Consider the following 12,580-nt stretch of genomic DNA (forward strand, 5'->3'; position numbering starts at 1 on the left):
CCCGAGAAACATCCTGCTTCCCAGAGACTCCGGAACAGGACAGAAGCCTCTTGACCTCTTGATGCCCCAGTCTCCTCTGTAAAGTCTCCTAGAGATGCAGCTCTGGTTGAATGAGTTACAGCGTGTTAACGGTTTCGAAGAGCGCGCTGCACCTGCCACCTGCCCAGTTCTTCCCCCCGCTACTTCTACTACCACCCCTAGGAAAGCGCTCAGGACTCACCGCCTCTCCTAAAACACGCCTAGCAAAACACTCACCCTCATCTCGATGGGGACATAGTCTAGACTCTCGAGATGGCACCTGTGGCTCTAAAAAACATAAAATAAAGGTACTCACTTCCTCCCTATGTGAATTAATCCATTTCTAATTCATCCACTCTGGAATTAGCCTCTGGATGGAGGAACCACCAACCTCCACTGGGGAGTCCTAAGTTCTGCCTCTTGTCAAGCCGCATGCCTACTCTGGAGTGTCCAAGGCCACCCTCCCCCATGCAGTCTACACTCCATCTACCCTCTCTCAGGGGCCCAGTGGAATATGGTCAGTTGGTGTTAGTGAATGAAAAACTTGCTTTCATCGTGTCAAGACTAATATTGACATTACATTACTGAATGCCAACACTTTGGATGTGACTGACAGCATCATTGTAGGCACCCAGGAAATGCAGATGCCAGCGGGGTACCTGCAGTGCCCTTTAGAGTGTCGTCTTAAATGCAGCACTGGCTCTAACAATAACAATTTATCGTTAAACAAACTTCATTAAAGGTCACCTCAGAATTCTATTTCAAGCCCACCTCTTGAGCTTTGAATGACAGGTGATAGAAGTCCGGGCTGGGGAGGCATACGGGGGCTACCTGGCAAGGGGGGATGGCTGTCACAATACCTTTTCTTTCACACGTCCTGCTTTCCAGAAGACCAAGGCCCAGCAGACCTGCTGCCCTTCTTGTCCAGATTCTTCAGGGAGGGGCTGGAAGTTCTCTGCACCAGAAAACATGTACAAAGCCAGGCTGGCAGCCTCTTCAAGGTGAGGCAAGAGGGAGGCGGTGAGTGGCTCCAGTGTGGGACAGGGAACGTAAAGGAGCTGCTTCCCCTCCCTCCCCCCGATGGGGAGAACCGTGCCCTCACTTTGCATGTGCTTGGACAAGCTACGTGGGGCAGGGCTGCTCCTGTATGGGCATGGAGATGCCTGCGGTGGGCACCAAGACAGGACAGGCACTGGCAGGTCCGAGTCCCCTCCTTTGTCCTCTGCTTGGGTGCGCCAGATTTCACTGGAAGAAAAAACATTTGACAACATTTGAAAGTGGGCTGGATCAGAGCTCCAAGACCCTGGTTTGACCTCAGGGCCGGGGCGTCCTTAAAAGTTTAAGAGGGAAGGTGAGATGAATTTGCACCTCTGGCTTCTGCCTCCTTCCCTTCCCCCACTCAGGTACAGGGCAGGGAGAGGCAGAGTTTGTAGGGATGGGGGGAGCAGTGAGAAGCCAGGAATAGTGTTCAGCTTCATTTGGATAGCAAATATTCTCCCATCTTTCTTATTTTCTTTTCATCATTTCATTAAATTTGTTTCTAAATGAGTAGTGCAGGCTTTATTACTCATCTCAGAAAGCACTGAAGGGGGTCAGAGTAAGTCTTCCCAAAATGCACTCCTTTGGCAGGTAGACTATTTTGAGCTGAGGGCAACGGAGACCCTGTGGGCTCAAGAGAAACTTTTGCCCCTCCTGTAACTACATAGAAGAATCCAAGTTGAGGGTCTTTCCCAGAATTGGAGTTATTAGTAGAGAAATAGAGAGAAATTTGTCTGGGTGACCCATCTGTGGGCAGGGCGGACATCTGATTACCAAACATCTGCTCATCATCTCATCTCCCTGTGAAGTACCCTCCTCCCCTTAGAAACCCAGACACCTATCCCATTCCTCAGCTCAGGAGGCACTAGATAACCTCATCTTACCTTTCTGTCTTGGAATCTTTCATATGGGGGATTTCCATAGTTATGAAATTAAATTTTATTTGTTCCTGTTAATCTGTCTCATGTCAGTTTAATTCTTACACCAGCCACAAGAACTTCAGAAGGCTCGAGGAAAATTTTTCCTCCCCAACAGCACATTACCTAGGGTCTATCAACAGAAATTAAAATGTATTAACTACTAAATGCAATTCTATTTCCAGAAAGTTTGCTTTGATGAAATGGGTCTCACCAAACCCCTCATGTGATCCCTGAAGCTTTACCTTCCTGCCACCCCCACCTTACAAAGAGAAGTCTTTAAAGGGGTGTTGATCTGGATAAATTTTTTCTTTGAAAGAAAGAAGAATTAGAAATATTTCATTGTAAGTTCTTTTTTTTTTTTTTTTTTTGAGAGAGAGAGAGAGGGCGTGAGTGAGCAGGGGGAGGGGCAGACAGAGGAAGAGAGAGAATCTCCAGCAGACTCCCAGCTGAGCACAGAGCCTGACGTGGGGCTCCATCTCACAACCCTGAGATCATGATCTGAGCCAAAACCAAGAGTCCATCACTTAACTGAGCCCATCAAGTGTCCCCACAGTAAGTTCTTACAGATCTAAAATTCAGAGTTCTTTTTTTAAAGGTATCTCTCATCTTTTTTTAAAGGTATTTCTTTGAGTGGACATTTGGGACTCCCAAAGCCTCCACAGCAAGGCCGTGGTATGGCTGCTGAATTTACCACCATCATCCCAATCCCCTCCTGCCCCACCCTCCCCCCCAACCCACTACTCCGAGTTAGGAAGTCAACTTAGGGAGCTGTACCTGTTCTCTGTCTCTTTCCTGGTAATGGCTGGCCCAAATTTTCATAAAACTTTACATCTCTCTCCCCAGAGAAATAGCGTCCAGCCATGAGAGCCGCTGTAACATGTGGAGTGGGTGACTGCTGTGTTGGGATGGGTCAACGTGCTCCAAAACAGAGCAGGAATGTCTGGGGCAGCCAGCAGCTGGCGGCGAGCCCCTCTCCTCCGTCCCGTTCTTCAGGAGCCAGGACATTGAAACTTGGTTGTCACACTGATGCCCACTTAGAAAATGAACCATAGCCGATCAACAAACAGCATAGTTTATCTTGACTTGAATGCTTCTCCTTCTATTCATTCGGGGATCTAGGACAGGCTGAGAGCAATTTAAATAGGCACGCACACGGGCTCATATGTATGTATGTGTATAGACACGTGTGTGTGTGCACACATATATATTCCCTCCCCCCCACTTGCTCTCTCTCTCCATATATATATATATATATATATATATATATATATATATATATATATGTATATATATATACATACTCTTTTTTCTCACTGGTTTTCAGAAACCATAACTGCTTTAGTGAATCTGTCCTTTCAAAAATGACCATGGAAACCACCCAGGCCCACACCCTAAACAGCTCACTGTCTCCATTAACGAGATCTAACTGTTCTGCTGTCTTTAATAGCTGACTTCCCTATTCCAGGAGACCCTGGCCCAGGCCAATGGCTTGATGGTTCATTACTGAAGTCTCTGGGAAGGCCCGCCAAGTCTTCAGTGGTAAGTAGCAACAGTTTATACTTGGAGATTCTTCGAATCCCTGCCTCAAACTCCTCACCCAGCTGTTTCCACCCGTCCGAATGTTGCAGCGGGATCCACACCCAATTTGGCTCAAACCATCCCCCACCCCATCCTGAAGGCCCCGCCTTAAGCTAAACTTCCAGGCCTCAGTAGATCCTGCCTGGCCTCTTCTCCCCCAGACATCACTCCCAGGCTCTGCCTTATCACCAGGACTGATAAATTGGTCTTTGTCTTGGTGTGTTGGTAGTTATCTGGAAGCCTATGCCTGACAATAACGGACAATTTTATGTGGATGGACAGTGATAAATTACTCAGCAAAGTAATAAAGAAAAAAACAGTGGTCATGTTCCCAGTTGTAAAAGTCTTTCAGTTCTGGGTACAAAATGTGGGTTGTAAAACAGTAAATTATTCCACTATAAAGAAGGAAGAAAACAAAAATCTACTTCCTTCTTTACTGACTTCAAAAAGGACTGTTCACAGTCCCATGTCCCCCCCCCCCCCCCCCCCGGCTTATCTCCCTGGCTATGTGCCCTGGGAGGGACTGGAGATCACCGCTCAGTGAGCTAAAGGGCCGAGTGGGCGTGAGAGTGCCCACCAGCCAAAAGGAAAAGGGCGAAGCCATCCCCACCTCACTAGGTGGGGCAGCCCAGACCTCAGGGACGCCTTAGTTAAGAGCATGGGGGTTTGCACTCCATTTTGCCTCTAAGTACTTGCAGAATCTCACAGTCAAATTGCTTAAATTCTCTGAAGATTAATTCCTTTATCCATAAAATAGGCATAATAACACATTTGTGTATTGCTTAGGATTCAATTAGCCAATGAATGAAGAGAGACTTTGCAAACCATGGAGAGCTAGGCAAGTAAAAGTTGTCATCTTTTCCAAGGAATGGAGCATTCAGACAACTCTCAAACCAGTTTAGGTCTAGGATGGGCTGGACAAAGATATCCATACCTGGGGATGTCCTGTGTGGCTGTGCAGGTTGCGTACTGCACAAATCCGGGAAGTGCCTTCTACATTTGTAGTCATGTGTATGGCAGTTTTAACATGGCAGGTTTCTGGCAGATGCCAGGAAATGTCTTGTGGAAAATGTGATTTATTCCAGTTCGTATGAAAGTGCTGCACGAGCCCCTCGTGAGGCTGCCTGTCCATGTACTGTCTTGTAAGACAGGAGAAACTAACCCTAGAGCAGTACTCTCCTCCATGTGGTCTGTAAAGTTGAATCATGGTTTTGTACCTTAATTGTTCTTTGACTTAAATATATGATTAGAGGCCAGAAGTATAGGCATTAATCACTTTAAAAATGGGTCAAGCCACTTCAGATTGATTTATAACAAAGCAGTTGGTTGTAGTGGGCCAAACCCTGTATGATGTCTCTTACTGGAAACAGAATGCTAAAACCATTTGAACTAACAGTTTAAAATTGAGAAACTTCACATAAAAATCCAACTTCTCTTTCAAACTTGGAAGACCTGCCTGACATCTTGCACCGGTCATAGGGAAAAGGGATGGCCTCCGAGGGGCTGGCCCTGGCATGGGACAGGCTTGGAACCATCATGAGCTATTCCAGAAGGTGCTGGGTCCAGGCGACCCCTGATGCCTCGCAGCCTGTCCCAGGGTCCCTGCCTCCCTGGAAGGTTGAGGTCAGAAGCTATTGCCAAGTAGGAGACATCTTTGCCTTCTCTGTGTTCCCTCCTTACCTCTTAAGTTCCTTAGCTTAGAGGCAATGGGGAAAACAGGAAGAGGGGGCCCACTCCCACATGCTTGCTTCTGCTCTGCGGGGTGGCCACACACATTTTCTGGGCACCTGTAGCATGCCAGGCCCTGTGCTGGGGGCACAGAAGGAGCCCACTGTGAGTCATCATGCAGCTTTCAACGCATCAGAGAAGACAGAAACTCATAAACAGTAAATACGTAGAATCAGGTGGTGCTAAGGGCTAAAAAGAGAAATAAACCAGGGCAAGGGGGCAGAGTAATGATAGGACTGGTCTCCTGCTCATACCGGAGTCAGGGGAGTCCCCCAATAGGACAGGAGAGGTAACAGGTGCATCTACCAGAGGAAAAGCTTTCCAGGCAGAGGCCCCTGCAGGAGTAGGCATGGGGCCAGGAGGAGCAGCCCAAGAGACAAGAACCATATAATATAAGAGACTGGGAGTGGGGCGGATGATGCAGGACCTCGGAGCAAGACAAGGAGTTTTGGGTTGTATTCTGAGTTGGGTGGTGGCAGAGAAATCACGTGACCAGGCATGTGTTTGGAAGGAGCACTAAGAGCTGCGATAAGAGTGAATTGTTGGGGAGCCGTGCAGGTGAGCAGGGTCCTTGGAGACTGTGCGTCCAGCAGTGCCCAGAGTGTCATGGTGCCTGGGGACGGGTGATGGAGCAGACAGGATTAGCCAAATGAATGTGGGCCTTGCAGGGAGAAGCCAGAGAGGTCCCCAGCGACTTTGGTCTGAACAATAGAGCTACGGGGGTGCCATTGACTGGAATGTGGAAAGCAGATTTCGGGGATAAGACCAGGAACACGGCCGTGGGCATGGGCGTATTGAGTTTTGAGATACTGCTCTGGGCTGAACTGTCTCACTAAGTCCCTCCCCCATTCATATGGGGAAGCCCTAACCCCAGGGCCCCAGAGTGACTGAGCTTGGAGATAGGGTCTTTAAAGCGGTGATTCAGTTAAAATGAGGTCCTTAGGGCAGTTCTAATCCTGTCTGACTCACATCCTTATAAGAAGAGGAATTTGGATATACAGAGGGACGACCATTTGAGGACACGGAGAGAAGACCTCCACCCAAAAGCCAAGCAGAGAGGCCTCAGGAGAAACCAACCCTGCCGACACCTTGATCTTGGACTTTTGGCCTCCAGACTGTGAGAAAGAAAATTGTTTGAGCTGCCCAGGCTGCAGTATTAAGTTATGGAGGCCCTGGGAAATTAACACAGATGGCCATTAGCCCTCTAAGTGCCGATGGTCAGTACGCTGTTGGAGCGGACAGAGTGGACACAGACTTGGGGGGTCAGCAAAGAGATGCTACTGAAAGCCAGAGGCCAGGCAGAGCCCTAGGGGCCCCTGTGTGAGGGTGAGGGGGACCCACGGAAGGAGAATGAGAAGGGGCAGCCCATCATCAGGTGGGATGGGGGCCGATCCCGGGAAGGGAGCGGCTGGGAGGCTGAGCGACAAAAGGGTCCAAGGAGAAGGAAGCAGCTGGCCGTGGCATGCGAGAGGACCAGACTCAATCCGGGGGGCATGGTGGAGGCAATTGTAGGGGACCCTCAGTGACAAAAGGCTGTTGCTGGAGTCGGGAGAGAGCGAGAGAAGGAGGTGACACTTCATGCCCTTCTGAGGCACAGTCTGAAGGCCCCTCCAACCACAGAGGATTTCCTGAGACACTATTTCTAGAAGGAACACCGCGGTAGAGAATGGGCATTCCTACCGGCTCTCCCAGACCCCACACAGCCCAATCTATGCTGGTGGGGGGGAGGTGGCAGTGCAGAATCGGGTCCTTCCAGAAAGGACCGTCACCTGCCACGGTGAGCTGCTCTGCTTCTCCCTCCATAGGACTCAGAACACTCCTCCTGCCTTGCCCTTGGCATCCAGGAAGCTCAGAAGCAAATTTACTGTGTCTGCCTCTCTAGTCCATTGCTTTGCTTTGCTTCCTCTTCGTGCTTCTGTTTGTTTATTTCAGTCACCTTGTTGTTTAGGTCTTCTTTCTCTCGGTACACTTGCTTCCAACTATGGAGACAAGCAGCACATAAACCAGTCCAGCAAACACACTCCCAGTATGGTCCTTCCAGTGCTTCCGGGGATGGACACCCTCCTCAGTCTGAATTGCTCTATATGCTCCCAAAGATTCCCAACTCTGGATTTATTTTTAAGGTAATGTTTCGTCATCACAACGACAATGATGACGATAGTTAATTCTCGAATTTTCAAACCAAATGAATCTTCTCATTTCAAGACAAAAACATAATTCAATACCTTGCAATGCTTTAGAAAGAAAGGCACAAACCCAGAGCATAGCTGGAGATAAGGGTTTGCTGCCGTTAGGTAGCATATCTAGCCTCCAGGTTTTGCTGAGAATGACGTGAAACCGTCACCAGCACGGCATGCACAGCGCTGTCCCCATGGGCCCTGCAGTGCCGGGAGGAAGGCCTGCCCTGGCAAAGGGAACTTCCTGTCCCTCGAAGCAAATTCCCTTCCTCCTTCATTTTACAGCCTTCTAGAAGGGTGCTTCTAGAACATTCTCCTAAGGATTTAGGCTTTTGGACTATAAGAACTTGTGGTTCCTTCCCTTAGTCTGCCACCTCTGGCTCAGTTGCTTACTTTCTTTCTTTCTTTTTTGTTTAAGGTGTTTTTTTTTTTTTTAAAGATTTTATTTATTTATTTGACAGAGATAGAGACAGCCAGCGAGAGAGGGAACACAAGCGGGGGAGCGGGAGAGGAAGAAGCAGGCTCATAGTGGAGGAGCCTGATGTGGGGCTCGATCCCAGAACGCCGGGATTGCGCCCTGAGCTGAAGGCAGACGCTCAACCGCTGTGCCACCCAGGCGCCCCTGTTTAAGGTTTTATTTATTTATTTGAGAAACAGAGCAGGAGCGGTGGAAAGGGGCAGCAGGAGAAGCAGACTCCCCCCTGAGCAGGGAGCCTGATGCAGGGCTCGATCCCAGGTCCCCAGGATCATGACCTGAGCCAAAGGCAGACACTTCACCGACTGAGCCACCCGGGGTCCCTGATCAGCTGCTTTCTGACAGTAAAACTGTGCAAGTCACTTCACAGTGGATGAGAGCATAGGGGTCCAGTGCCACATGTTGGAGATAAAATAGCTGGGCACCAGCAAGACTTTACCTGAATTTGATCGAACATGTGAATACAGCTAAAACAAGCAAACAAAGCAGAAGTGGGCTGCTCACCCGTGGAGACCGGGAAAAGTGCTGTCGTGGAGGTCCTCTGCAGGGACGTATGAGTGTGTGAGGTATCCAGTCATCCTCCAATCTCATGCTATGTGAGAATCACCTAAAAAGCTTGATAAAAAAATGCAAATGCATGAGCCCTGCCTCCGAGAGCTTTCTCCAGTGGTTTGGGGGTGAGGCTGATGCTGGTGGTCCAGACGCAGTCTGTACACCCCCTCCCAGCTGCCCCGGGGCTTGGGAGATGGGAGGCTGCCCCGAGCAGGGTTTTACGTCTTGTCTGATGAGTGCGGTTTCGTCTGGAAGGGTGAGGGTCAGCTCTGCACTATGCCTTCCCCGGGAGCTCTCCTCCTGTCCTCCCTGGTGACCACCTAGACCAAAATGCTCCCTGAGGCTGCTGACTTGCTGGCTTTCTTTTAATTTAAACTTTAAAATCATCAGAAAAGAAAATAGCATATTTAACACAACACATTTGCAACTTGGCTTTCATACCGACACTGTGACGGTGAAGTTTAAATTTCAAGTCATGAAGCAATATTTTGACAAAGCTCCCCACCTTGTCCCCAGCCTGCTGTCTCTGAGATGCCCCTGGCACGGAGATGCAGAGAGGACTGGATTTAGATTCTGTCCCATAAGTAAGTAGCCAAAGGGACCACATCCACCACTGATAATCAGTCTTGTATTTTGCAAGTCATACTGACAGCCAGCCGGGCTCTCCTTTTAAATGACGCATGTGAGCATTGGGAGCCACTGAGTGGGGAACGTGCTCGAGAAGCCTCACCTGTGCCAGGTGCCTGGGCGACACTTGGGGGCATTGTGGCAGACTTAAGGGGGCTGCAGAGTGCGGCGGGGGTGCCAGGCAGGGGAGAGTATTTGGAGGAGGCTTGGGGAGGGATTGGGAGCAGAATCCCCTGTGGTGCCTCCCAGTGGAGGTGTGGGTGGGGGTTGGGCTGGCTGGAACAGTGGACTATAGAAAGGGAAGCAGGGAGAGACACAAACTGAGAAAAGTGAATGACCAGGATGATTTCTAGTCTTTGAAAGAGCAGTTCCTTACCTGAGAGACACTTTTGCTAGAGCTAAAAGCTACACACCGTGGCTCCTCAGTCGCCTTCTGATCCCAGTAATTAACTCTTGCTTGGGAAGCGTAGGTGCTCCCTGGAGAGGGGCTGGCTGACCGGTGCATTCAGGTCAAGCTGGTTAAAGTCAGACAACTGGTTTTATTTTAATTTTTTTAGAAGATTTTATTTATTTATTTGACACACAGAGAGAGCGTACAAGCAAGGGGAGCAACAGAGGGAGAGAGAAAAGCAGGCTCTTTGTTGAGCAGGGAGCCCGATGCGGGGCTCAATCCCAGGACCAGACCACATCATGACCTGAGCCAAAGGCAGACGCTTCACTGACTGAGCCACCCAGACACCCCAGACAACTGGTTTTAAGCCCTGGCACCATCATTCATGAAATGCAATCATGAAAAGTGGCTGAAATCCTCCAAGGAGGACACAGTGGGTTATGGGGACAATCAAGGGACACAGGAGTAGAAAGCAAGAACACGCACTTGCCAGGCTCTGCGGTACCCAGCCTGTTGTCACCACACTTGGATGGCATCAGGCAACTGTCAGAATTCCTTCACAGGTGTTCTCCAGGCCCCAGCCACCAAGAAGATAGAGAGGAAAGGGAAGAGTCTCTCTGTCTTTACAGGATAATAGTGATAATAGCTTGACACAGAACTACAGCTGGGAGCAAACGGGATGGCCCGCCTGAGTACGCAACACTCAGATCCTGGTCTTGGGAAAGAAGCCTGTGGTCCAATTCTGAGGACCTGGGCATTCTTGTCTGGTTGTTTATGAACTTTAAACTCATAATCTTACCATGGCGCTGGTGGTGGAGACATGAAGCTTGACTCCTAGCCAAAGATAGCTTGATGTCAAGGTGTGAAATGTCTTCCCTCCTCCCAAAATTTAATGAAGAGCTGGTAAAAGGAAAACCACGTGCATTCTTATTTTTACAAACCCTAGACCAGTGTAATTTCCAGTGGGAAGGTAGTAAGTAGGCACCGTTTTGTCAGGGAGGAGTTTGGGAAGATAAAGGAATTTCCGGGTGCCATGCTGGTTCTCGTTCACTGGCAGCAAACAAAAGGCCCAAAGCGACAGGAGGAGTACTTGAGAAGGCAGAGTTTACGGTCGATATTTTTGGAATATATAATCTGTGATGCCAATGATACTAAATAAATACAATAAATATACAAATTAAAAATTTTGTTATTTGTAATGGGAATGTAATCACATAGATGCTATGGACTAAATATTTCTGTCCCCCCTCAAAATTTGCAAGGTGAGAAATCCTCACCCCCCAGTGTATCAGGAGGCAGGGGCTCTGGGAGGCCAGGAGGTCATGAGGATGAAGCCCCATGAATGGGGTCAACGCCCTCATGGCCGAGGCCCCCGCCGTGCTCCGCGGCCTCTGGCCCCATGTTACAGGGAGAAGACGGCCATCTATGAACTGGGAAGAGGGACCTCACAGAACGGGCAGGCACCTTGATTTCAGTCTGTCCAGCCTCCAGAACTGGGAGAAGTGTTTGTTGTTAGAGCACCCAGTCTAGGTCGTAGTTGCCTGAATGGACGAAGGCATGAAGTTTCATCTTTTTTTTTTTTTTTTAAGTTGTAAGAGGGTTTACCTTGTGCTTGGGACTTCGATGGTGCTTCCTGAATGTGACCTCCTTAGATTCTGGGCAGATACTAGGAGTCATTACAGATGAGGCCGAGCGTGAGCGCACTGCAGTCAGGGGCTGGGCCAGGATGCAGGGGAGGGGGCGGAGCGAAGTCCAGGTCTCCCGCACGGGCTGATGGCGGGCTGGGCACCGAGCGGTGCTGATGTAGGAAAGACGTTAGGGTTCGAAGCCGACGGCCAAGAAGGAATTCTCAAGATGCCTTTGGTGCCAAAAGGTGGTTTTATTAAAGCACGGGGTCAGGACCCATGGGCAGAAAGAGCTGCATCCGGGTCATGAGGAGTGGCCCACTGTATATTTGCAAGTCGGGAAGGGGTTAGGGAGAGCGTAAGTCTCTAAGGAATTTTGGAAGCAAGGTTTCCAGGACCTCGAGGGGGCTGGCAGTTGTGGGGAAAAGGTCATTTATTACTGTCTAATAGAACCTGAGTTGTGAGACCCTCAGATGTGTATCGGTGGGCCGTACACTTGGAGGGTTTAGAGATAAAGGAAATTTCTAAAAGAGCTTTTATACGTTAAAGCAGGCTTACAGGATCCTGGGGAGGGGGGCAGGGGAGGGGTGTTGGGCTAAGATTGCCGTTTGCCCTTAGCGAAGTATTAACATCGAAGCAGTTGGGTCCCTAGAGGAAGGTCCCTCTGCCTGTTTCAAGGACTTGTCAATGGGCTGTAGGTAGTAAGGAAATTCAATAATTTTTCTTCTGCCTGTGTTTCCCACCTCAGTACCACCATCAAGGTGGGCGAGATGTGGGGGTGGGCACGAGGCTGGGCCAAGCCTGCCCCTGGAGCAGGTGACAGCAGAGTCATGCCCAGGCCTGAGCCCTGGAGACTGCGTCACCCTCCTCCCCAACTCCCAGATGGCCTTGCTCGGGAGCTTGGGTTTCTCACATTTCCCAGTTTACTTCTAGGCCCAGAGACAGCGGAGGCGCAGGGTCACGGGTCCTCTCCGGGAGTTGGGTGGGCGGCTGGGAGACAGGAAGAAGAGTTAGGGGAGCAGGGAGAAGAGACTGCGGGAGCCCTGACCCTTCCTCAGCCAGGGCAGGCAGCCAGGGAGGGTGCCCGGGGGGAGGGGCCCAGAGCCCCCCCAGCCCCGGGGACCCGTTCTGCTAGTGGGAATCTGGGTGGTGTGTGTTTACTTGCCCAGCGATTCAGCTTCTTTTCTTACCTCCTCTTCTCACTACTGGCTTGGGGAAACGTCTTCTCTTCCCACTGGGCAGCCTGCAATCACCCTGGGGCCTGGCCTGGTTTTTCCAGTTGGACCAGAATCGCCTGCTGAGGGACTTTAACCCCTGGGGCTGGAGAGCACCCTCCTCTGGGCCTGGAGGAGAGACTATGTCCTTGCATGCATCTTGGCTGTCGCTGGAAATTTCAGACCATGACCCTCCCTGGCTATGTCCATGTTCACTGGGTACACATCCAGGCGAGG

Source organism: Ursus americanus, chromosome 4 (genome assembly GCF_024610735.1).
Source record: "Ursus americanus isolate L20-20 chromosome 4, mUrsAme1.1.p, whole genome shotgun sequence".
Lineage (NCBI taxonomy): Eukaryota > Metazoa > Chordata > Mammalia > Carnivora > Ursidae > Ursus > Ursus americanus.